This window comes from Bos grunniens, chromosome 9, assembly GCF_055505025.1.
Source record: "Bos grunniens cultivar Pamir isolate PY7600 chromosome 9, Bosgru_T2T1.0, whole genome shotgun sequence".
NCBI lineage: Eukaryota > Metazoa > Chordata > Mammalia > Artiodactyla > Bovidae > Bos > Bos grunniens.
The window spans coordinates 103,868,728-103,879,448 of NC_141173.1; the positions used below are offsets into that span (position 1 = coordinate 103,868,728).

At 46.1% G+C, this 10,721-nt stretch overlaps 1 long non-coding RNA gene across 2 annotated transcripts; it reads right to left on the minus strand.

Moving 5' to 3' along the window:
- Positions 1-2,788: 2,788 nt before the first annotated feature.
- On the minus strand, positions 2,789-7,780 carry LOC147366515 (uncharacterized). 2 transcript variants are annotated; one of them, XR_015132543.1, is made up of 3 exons: positions 6,879-7,780; positions 6,024-6,072; positions 2,789-4,858 (listed from the first exon to the last, which is right to left on the minus strand). It is a non-coding gene; the product is annotated as an uncharacterized LOC147366515 (long non-coding RNA). The 2 variants fall into 2 exon arrangements; XR_015132544.1 differs by lacking the exon at positions 6,024-6,072 and having other exon boundaries at positions 6,879-7,238.
- Between the last annotated feature and the right edge of the window lie 2,941 nt (positions 7,781-10,721).

Here is a 10,721-nt window from a genome sequence, read left to right on the forward strand (position 1 = left end):
CATCAGCAAATTAACAGTAAGAAATCAGAGACAGCAAAGATTGTAAATGAATCACAAAAGAAGTACCACAGAAAATAAGCTTAATGGCATCAAGATGAGAATCCTTAGATGAAACATGTTTTAGGCCTGTTTTTTAACTTATTTTTTAGTGACAAGCATAACTTGATTTGTTCTCCTTTTTGCATGGACAAAATACTAGGTGAATGTACAAATATGTTACTTAAGTATCTGAGAAATTTAAGAACATGGTGAATGAAACCATATTTTCCGTTTCCTCAAGCTATTCTCTCGTATTGAGCCTCAGGGAAATTTTATCTCATGGGACTAAACATCACTTATTACCCTGTTCTGTTTAGTGAAAACAGTCTAAAGTGAAAGTCGCTCAGTTGTGTCCGACTCTTTGTGACCCCCCATGGAGTTCTCCAGGCCAGGACACTGCAGTAGGTAGCCTTTCCCTTCTCCAGGGGATCTTCACAACCCAGGGATTGAACCCAGGTCTCCTGCATTGCAGGCGGATTCCTTACCAGCTGAGCCACCAGGGAAGCCCAAGAACACTGGAGTGGGTAGCCTATCCCTTCTCCAGGGGACCTTCCTGACACGGGAATTGAACCAGGGGTCTCCTGCATTGCAGGCAGATTCTTTACCAACTGAGCCACAAGGGAAGCATCTCAGTAAGTCCCAGCTGTAGAAGGTGAAACCTCAGAGGGCTAAGGACCTTGATCCTAAATCTGTTTAGTCTCCACAGATTGTTTGACAGCACCAGCAGGCTAGTCAAGAGTGCTGTTTATTAAAGACTCACTAAGTGCTCAGTGTTTTGCATGAATTATTTCTTACACTAACCCAAAAGCCATGAAATTAAAAGACGCTTACTCCTTGGAAGGAAAGTTATGACCAACCTAGATAGCATATTTAAAAGCAGAGACGTTACTTTGCCAACAAAGGTCCGTCTAGTCAAGGCTATGGTTTTTCCTGTGGTCATGTATGGATGTGAGAGTTGGACTGTGAAGAAGGCTGAGCGCCGAAGAATTGATGCTTTTGAACTGTGGTGTTGGAGAAGACTCTTGAGAGTCCCTTTGATTGCAAGGAGATCTAACTAGTCCATCCTAAAGGAGATGAGTCCTAGGTGTTCATTGGAAGGAATGATGCTAAAGCTGAAACTGCAGTACTTTGGCCACCTCATGTGAAGAGTTGACTCACTGGAAAAGACTCTGATGCTGGGAGGGATTGGGGGCAGGAGGAGAAGGGGACGACAGAGGATGAGATGGCTGGATGGCATCACTGACCCGATGGACATGAGTCTGAGCAAGCTCTGGGAGTTGGTGATGGACAGGGAGGCCTGGCGTGCTGCGATTCATGGGGTCGAAAGAGTCGGACACGACTGAGCGACTGAACTGAGCTGAACCCAAAAAGACACTCTTCCAACCGTATAAAGGAAGACACTGAGGTGCAGGAGAGCTGCCTGCCTGGGCAGAAACTGGCGACACGGACTCCATTCCAGCAAGGCGACTGCAGCTCCAGTTCTTACTCCTCGCCCCCAAACCCTCGTGGCCACAGCTCCCAGCTGTCTCTTCAGTTTCCAGGCTGCTGCTGCTGCTGCTAAGTTGCTTCAGTCACGTCGGACTCTGCGACCCCAGAGATGGCAGCCCACCAGGCTCCCCCGTCTGTGGGATTCTCCAGACAGGAACATTGGAGTGGGTTGCCATTGGGTTCTCCAAGCTCAGACACTGGAGTCTTGGTTTCCTGGCTTTCCCATTATACCACTGTCTCAGATAAGCTACAGGGACTTGGAAGTATGTCATGTCATTGTTCCTCTCGACTATTCTGAAATAACATTGATGCCCTTTTCCTGTTTTAAGGAAAACTCTAACTGCTTGCTCCTTGCTTTGAACTGTCACGGCTCTGTCTTACCCCACATCAGTATGAAAGACTTATATCCAAAGAGACAAAGAAATCACACAAGAGTAAGGCAGACAAGCCAACATAAAGAAGGAAAACTTCAGGCAAACGCTACATGAGAAGATACGTGGATGGGATACAAGCATGTGAGGCAGTACTGGGCATCACTGTTTCCAGGGAAACGTAAATATAAAAGCACAAGGGGGTAACACCTCATATCAGTTATCAACTGTAACGGCTCGTATTAAAAAGACTGACGATGCTGAGTATTGAAGGCTCTCATCTGTTCCTGGTGGAAATGTCAGTGAGTGACGCCTCTTTACAAATCAGCCTAAAAATACACTTAAAATGCGATCCAGCAACTACCTTCCCAGTTACTTATCCAGGAGAAAAAGAAACAGCATCCTACAAAGATCTGTATACAAAGGCCCATAGAAGCGTTATTCGTAAGAGCTAAATCTGGAAGCAGCGCAAGCCCTGTGGACAGGCAAATGGATGAGCAGGTGTGCCGCGTCCAGACGGGGCCCTGTCACTCAGAAAGATTCCCACTGAAACAGGAGCAACACAGACACGTTTCTACGTCACAAGGATGACAGAAGGGACAGGAAAGAGTGCACACCATGATTCCACTCACACGAGGCTCCTGGGAGGCCAGTTCTAACCTCTGCCTGTAGAAGTGACGCCCGTGGTTTCTTGGAGCAAATAGCGTGCAGTGCCGATTGGCTAGAGAGGGATTTCTGAGGTTGATGAAAAATGTCTCTATCTTCATTGTAATGATGTTTACATACATTTGTCAGAATACACCAAACTTTGTACTTAAAATGGGTACATTTTAGTGTATAAAGCTCCCTCAGTAATACTGAGATAAGAATAAAAAGGAAACATGTCATAGTACTATTATGTCATGTTTATTCGGGGACTTTGCTGAGGACGGTGGCCCAGGAGACCGCCTCTCAGATGCTCCCAGGAAATGTTCCAGAGAGGTGAGGGGGCACACACAGTGTCTTCCGGGGGTTGGATTAATTTGCCAGAGCAGCTCCTAGAACTCAGACCAACATGCTGGTTACTAGATGACTGGTCTGTTATGAAAGGGTGAGACCCAGGAGCAGCCGAGAGAGCGAAGGACAAAGTGTGGGAAAGCAAAGCGTGTGGAGCGTCCGTGCACTCTCGGGGGCCACTCTGCAAGTCTCCCCGGTTTCACCAGCCTGGAAGCTCTCCAACCCTGTCCTTTTGGGTTTCTATGGAGGCTTTATCAGGCAGGCACAGTTAATCAAGATTAGCTGTTGGCGATCCAGCGCAACCTCTAGCCCCTCTGCCTTCCCTAGAGGTTGGGTGGGGCCTGGGAGGTGGGGCTGCAAGTTCCAGCCCTCTCTGCTGGCAACAAGCCCCACCCCAGGGGCTTTCCAAAAGTTGCTTTATTAACATAACAAAAGACACTTTTATAACTCTTAATAGAGGAAATTCCAAGGGTTTAAAAATTCTGCGCCAGGAACAGGAATGAAGACCGAATACACACTCATTTCTTTCCGTGTGTGTTAGTCACTCAACTTGTCCAGCTCTTTGGGACCCCACGGACTGCAGCCCATCAGACTCCTCTGTCCACAGGATTCTCCAGGCAGCAATACTTGAGTCTGGTCCCATTCCTTCTCCAGGGGATCTTCCTGACCCAGGGATTGACCCTGGGTCTCCTGAATTGCGGGCAATTCTTTATCATCTGAGCCACCAGGGGAAGCCATATTATCGTCAGCTAAAATCAATGCACAATGTGAGAGTTGAGACTTAAGTTTTATTTGGGGCAAAATGAGGAGTATAGCCTGGAGGACAGCATTTCAGCTAACTCTGAGGAGCTCTTCCAAAGCAGTAGCGGGGAGGGGGGTCAGCGTTACAGGCGATTTTCCTGAAGCGGGTGCGTGCCATCAAGTAGCTGGCTTTATAAACCACAGCTTCACAAATCCTGAGTAGCTCTTCAGTTGCCCTCGTGGGGCACGACTAACAAAGTCTGGACTTTCCTTTCCAACCCACCTCCCACTTGGTTGCAAAATCTTCACTTCTTCTGCAGGGGACAAGGCACACTGATCCTGAGATGTTTACAAGACTGGATGATCAGATGAACCTCCGCAAAGTGTTTTATATTATCCACCCTGGAGAAAATAACACTTGAAATAGATTGTTTGAGACACTGTTACTGACATGGTCCAAACGTCAACTAAATTAAATACAATTTGTCAGAATTAATTAGATATCCATGAAACTTGCCAACAAAGGTTCGTCAAGTCAAGGCTATGGTTTTTCCTGTGGTCATGTATGGATGTGAGAGTTGGACTGTGAAGAAGGCTGAGAGCCGAAGAATTGATGCTTTTGAACTGTGGTGTTGGAGAAGACTCTTGAGAGTCCCTTGGACTGCAAGGAGATCCAACCAGTCCATTCTGAAGGAGATCAGCCCTGGGATTTCTTTGGAAGGAATGATGCTAAAGCTGAAACTCCAGTACTTTGGCCACCTCATACGGAGAGTTGACTCATTGGAAAAGACTCTGATGCTGGGAGGGATTGGGAGCAGGAGGGGAAGGGGACGACAGAGGATGAGATGGCTGGATGGCATCACTGACTCGATGGCTGTGAGTCTGGATGAACTCCGGGAGTTGGTGATGGACAGGGAGGCCTGGCGTGCTGCGATTCATGGGGTCACAAAGAGTCGGACATGACTGAGCAACTGAACTGAACTGAACTGAACTGAAACTTGTATTCTTTCCTAGAAACATATTCTCTAACTTGATGCTATCTTTACAAATTTCGTTTGCAAAATACTACACATTTTGACAAATATTACGTCTCAGCCTAATCATTCCCTTGCCAGATTCAGGATGACCAGCGCTCTCATTTTCTCCACTCATCTCCCTGGGTCCAGCTGCCCGGCCTTCTCTTTCTTCATAAGTCTTGTTTCTGATGCTTAGGGTAACAGTAACTATAATTGAACAACATAAGGACAGACAAATTAGTGTTCCAATCATTACATTTTAACATGACATTCCACTTTGCAGAAAAATGTCCTGAACAAATAGTATTTTGTTTGCTATTTTCAAAAGTTAAATACTGCATTCGAAAAGACTTGATAATTTTGACAAGTATTATACAAAAAGCTCTGAGAGTCCTACTTAAGGGTTATATCCTCATTTGACAACTAAACCAAATCTGTGGAATTTACATGAAAAGAGGAAGACTAATTGTGCAATCTGTCACCAATAACCTGCCAGTAGGCACCAAGCACCCACGTTTTGTGGAGGAGGTGACGTCACAGAGCCCCAGCTCTTGGGGCCCCCAGAACTGCGTCTGGTTTTGCTCACATCTCTGCAGTCCTCACCTCTACAGGGATGAGCCTGCATGTTTAAGTTAAAGGATCCAGAGACAAGAAAGGGAGCTACAAACAGCAATGGAAAACAGAGCCAGCTGCAACCAAGACCGAATGGCAGCGAATCTGACCTCAGACCCCGAGTCTCGTCAAACGCTGATTTTACTACATTAGACAATTACACGACACACCCACCCTGGTCAGGACCAGGCACTGAAGACCAAAAATGGATAAAAAGATGGTGGCATCATACTCTTAAGAAACCCGCCCCTTCCCAGGGTGAGTGTCGAGCACGTCGGTCTCCCGCGAGGGGCTCCCTCCTCGCGGCATCGTCACTCTTTAGGCCCCCTCACCGGGTGGGGAGTTGATCTGCGCTAAGTTCCCACATCTCCGTGCTGTGGCCAGTGAGCAAAGCTTGTGCCACGCTCTCTTCTTCGGCTTCAGTTTCCAAGCAGAAAAGGGACCTTTCCCCACCAAGGCAGGGAGCTTCAAGGGGCTGAGGCAGAGTCTGAAAGACTTGATTTGGTAATATAGGTTCCTCATTTCTTTTAAAAGCCTGAATTTTAACACACCATAATTTGATATATAACTTTGATCCTAACTGCTTTATCTAATTTAGGTACCAGAATTAAGGACCTCTTTGTATTTGTATATTTTAGAAATACATCTCAGCCGTTTGGCCTTTCCTGTGTTTATTTTAGAAAGTTTCCCGATGACTGACTCTCGCTGCTTTGCCAGCATCCCTCTGTTTAGTCTAATAGAGACGAAAAATCAAACTAACCAGGTGTAAGTGTTACGGCAATTAACTGTTTAACAAGTAGAGGTGAGACCTGCGATCAATGAGAGACGCATGGTTAGGAATGATAATAAAATCAAAGCTCCATCTCATCACTGAAATAAACTTTGTCTGAGCTTAAAGGAATAAAATGTTAAAAAAAATTCTAGCAAAATGGTAGATTAGATATTCCAATTAACTCTTACATTATAATTAATCAAAAATTCTAAATAAACATATGCTCGTGCATTAACAGGGGTGTGTGTGTGCATGTGTGTGTGTGCGTGTGTATGTGCTGTGATGTGCTTAGTCACTCAGTCGTGTCTGACTCTTTGTGACCCCCATGAACTTTAGCCCTGCAGGCTCCTCTGTCCATGGGATTCTTTAGGCAAGAATACTGGAGTGGGTTACCATTTCCTTCTCCAGGGGATCTTCCCAACCCAGGGGTCGAACCCAGGTCTCCCACACTGCAGGTGTGTTTTTACCGTCTGAGCCCCCAGGGAAGCACGCACACACGCACACACACACACACACACACACACACACACACACACACACACGGAATACTGGGAAACCAGAAGCTGGACTTAGTTAAATGCTTCCCTGTTTTCCTGGTCCATCGACCGACCCCAGTGAAGCACATGCTTTGTTGACGGCCTTTCTGTAGTGGTGCAGACAGGGACCCTGCACAGAACCTCACTGTCTCCTTGAGACGAGGAGAGGGCTGGACGTTCAGGGAGACTGAGGCAGCCAGAACTCATGGGGCAGAGTCAAGGGGGCTGCACAGCCTGAAACTCTGAAGGTCTTCAAGGGACATGTATTTATACACACACACACATATCTGTCTTTTTCATGCTGCACCTGCGTAACGGCGTCTCCTCCAAACTGCCTGAGGCTGACGGGCGGCAAAACCTTCACCCCTGTGCTGACTGGCTGGCGCGTGGACTGCTCCCGGATGGCGAGTACCTTTGGCACCAGGTCTGTTTGTCAGAAGGAAACTTCCCACAAAGGGCCTTGCTGGAGCTGCCAGAGGTGGAGCCCGCCGACAGCCTGGGGGACGCAGGCCTTGATCCTCAAGCTGAACCGCGGGTGACACAGCATCTGCTTGGGAGGACGCTGGACGCGGGGAAGCAGGGTGACGGCAGGTGTGCCGGGCACACGAGACTCGCGTGAACGTTAGATTCCATAGAGCATGCTGATATCAGTACCGGATAAAACAGACTTTAAATACAAGAAAATGCATTACTAGAGGACTAGTCATTATGTAATGAGCAATGTTTAAGCTACAAGTTAAGTTACAAATAATAATATTTGCCTTGAAAATTGTATGCATTGAGTAAAATAACCTCAAACCACAGACAACAAAAATTGAAAGAATTCCTGACATAACTGGAAAAATACCAACGTAGTGGAAGATTTTAGTGCAACTCTCAGAGAACAGAAAGCAAGGAAGGGCATCAACGATACGAAGAGCACTCAGAAACGATAACTTAAAGATCGCCCAGAGGGATGGCTGAGCCCACAGAACATTTTAAAACATTGATGACATATTGGTGGTGAAAAAAATCTTTACTAGTTGAAGGAATTGATTTTATATACATAATATTATCTACCAGATATATAGCTGTTTGAAATCATATCATATAAAATCTCATAGAGTTGGAAATTTAAAAGTACATTTTAAAATAAATCATGGGTTGAAAAATAAATCACAAGGGAAAATTAACACGTATTTTGTATGGAAAAACTAAAAAAAAAAAAAACTACGTACTAAAACTTGAGTGTTCAACTAAAACAGTACTTTAGGGGAAATGTATAGGCTTAAAGGCTTACAAAAATATAAGAACGACTAAATATTAATGAGAAGTGTATGTAGAATAAGCCTGAATAAAGGAAAGAAAAGTCAAATAGAAACACAAACAGAAACTAATAAACAGAATGACCTCACAACAGAGAAGATAAACAAAGAGCTAATACATGTGACTTTAAACAGCCAGTAAATAGATGGAGAACAATAGATAAATGGTATAAATAAACCACAAGGTTATTAAAAACAAACACAGCTATAATGCTGCAGAGATTAACGTTATGAAAAGCTTTATTAAATTTGAAAACATATTAAATTGACAACTTTCCAGAAAAACATAATGTAAGAAACTTACTGAAAACGAAAATAATCTTATGTAAAGATAATTTAACCAGTAGTTAAAAATTCTTCAACAAGAAAAAATACCACTTTTAAGTAAATATACTGGTAAATTCAAGGAAATATTCAAATAAAAAATAACTTGATCTTAAACTAACTAGAATGTAGAAAGTGAGCTCCCTGTTGTAATTGACAAGCTAACCAACACTACAGAAAGATGTCATGAAAACTGAAAATTAAACTCCGCCCTGGCCAGAAACTCAGATGCTAAAATCCTTCACATCTAATAACAAACAAAGCAAATGCATTCTATAAAAAATAAAATGCATGAGGCCCACATACAGCTTATCCCAGGAATGCAAGATTACCAAAAGTCAGTTAACACTGTCCATGGAATTCTCCAGGCCGGAATACTGGAGCGGGTTGCCATTTCCTGCTCCAGGGGGTCTTCTCAACCCAGGGACCGAACCCAGGTCCCCTGCTACTCTGCCACACTGCAGGCCGGTTCTTTACTGCTGAGCCACAGAAGCCCCAACGAACTACAGAAAAGTTTAAGGAGAAATTACATACAATCAGCTCAATTAATGCTAGACTCAGCTGTTTGACGTGTGTTTAATAATAAAGCATCAGTATCATTACAACCATATACTCTGCCTTATTCAGGATGGACCTGCTTTCAAATGTTGTATCTGTGTAATAGAAGGACCCCTTTTCCACTCAAAAGTGTCCAGGTTTATGCCAATACATTTTATGGCAATCCAAATGGAAGACAGTTTTCTAAACCCGATACATCACATCCCAGGAGTCCTACGGCAGCTGCTGCACACGAGAGCAAAAATCTCAGGACCACTCGCTTAAGTTGAGCATGGCTGGCCTCACATTTCCATTCAGTCTTGCCCTGAGATTTTAACCTCTGAAATTTGATTTTGGCTTGTTTTTAAACGTATATATAAGGATCGGAAAGCAAGATTTTAAGGTATTATACTTAAGAATGATGCAATTGTCTATATATAAAACTCAAAGAATCTATAAACTTATCATTAATAAGCCATTGGTCTGGTTTTTGGTAGAAAATCAGTGCAGAATATCGAGTGCAATGTTATATACCACACACCATGAATGAATTATAATTCATTATAATTATATAATTATAACTTACTTTTCTTAAAGACAAAAGTGCCTGGGGATAAATATAACAAAGTGTGCCAGTTAGCACAGTGTTGGAATAGGGAGAGAAACATTAATTCATGGAAAAGAATAAAAAAATCCAGAAACTAACTCATGACAGGGGCTTCCCAGGTGGCTCAGTGGGTAAAGAATCTGCCGGCAATGCAGGAGACACAGGAGCCATGAGTTCGATCCCTGGGTGGGGAAGAGCCCCTGGAGGACAACTCTTTCCAGCATTCCTGCCTGGAGAATCCTATGGACTGAGGACCCTAGTGGGCGACAGTCCATGGGGTCACAAAGAGTCTGGCACGACTGAGAAGAACCTCCACACACAACATGTCTTGCTAGAAACCTCCATCTGAAGACATGTGCTTAAAAGAGAAACCTGCCTTCTATAACTCAAAATAAAGGAAGCAGCGGACAGAAGTCTCAGCTGCCCAGGGCGAAGGGCAGCACCTCAGAGACACGAGGCTCAAACAGAACCAGTGGCCAGAGAAGGCTTCCCTCCCAGCGATGCCACCAGACTCCAAGAGATGCTGCTGAAAGCCCCCCACACCCAGCAACACAGCGTGTAGTTAAAATAGAAAGAAACACGCCTGAGAGGTGCATGCAGAGGCCAAAGGACACATCACACGGGGGAGGGGAGGCGGCGAGCAGAAGGGGAGCGCGCTCCAAGCTGAGGCTCGATCTTACTGGGGGAGGGGTCGCTGGGGGAGAGCGGGCCGGGGGACAGTGAGGCCAGAGAGGCCCTCCTCTGTGGACGGCAGCCTCCGGAGCGAGGGCCTCTGCAGAGACCCCGGGGCTCCAGCCGGGTCTGAGGGGCGGGTAGTGGGGGTCTGAGACCCCCGGAGCTGGTTCTCCTGTCAGCCCCTTGCACGAGGTGCAGCACGCACGCGCTGCGTCCAGAGAGGTGGATGTTGAGTTTGGGAGGCCCAGGGTCACTGTCTGCCTCCAGGGGCTTGGGGGAAATTGACCAACATCCCAGAGGTGGGGTGGAAAAGACCCTGCGTCTAGTGTGGCTCCCAGCAAGTCGTACGCCAGCCTCACGGCTCCAGCGGCCCCGGTGGCCACCGGTAAGGTCACGCTTTGGGCCGAAAAACACTTTGGCCACTGGACAAAGCCCAGGACAGGGACTCACTGGCAGAAGCCCAGGGGAGGGTCGGCTGCACCAGCGGACCTGGGGCTGCGGTCAGTGGCAGCACTGGAAAGATCCCGCTGGTTCGCGTCGCAGGCCTGCCAGCACCCCGGGCCAGGCCGAAGGTCTCAAGCCCTGGACGGGCCCTTGTGCTGCTCTGTGGGTACCCCACCGGCTCTGATGCCTCTACTTCCAAACCCAGACACCACCCACCCTTACTGCCGGGGTTACCCCCACACCGATGGAGGAGGTGTGA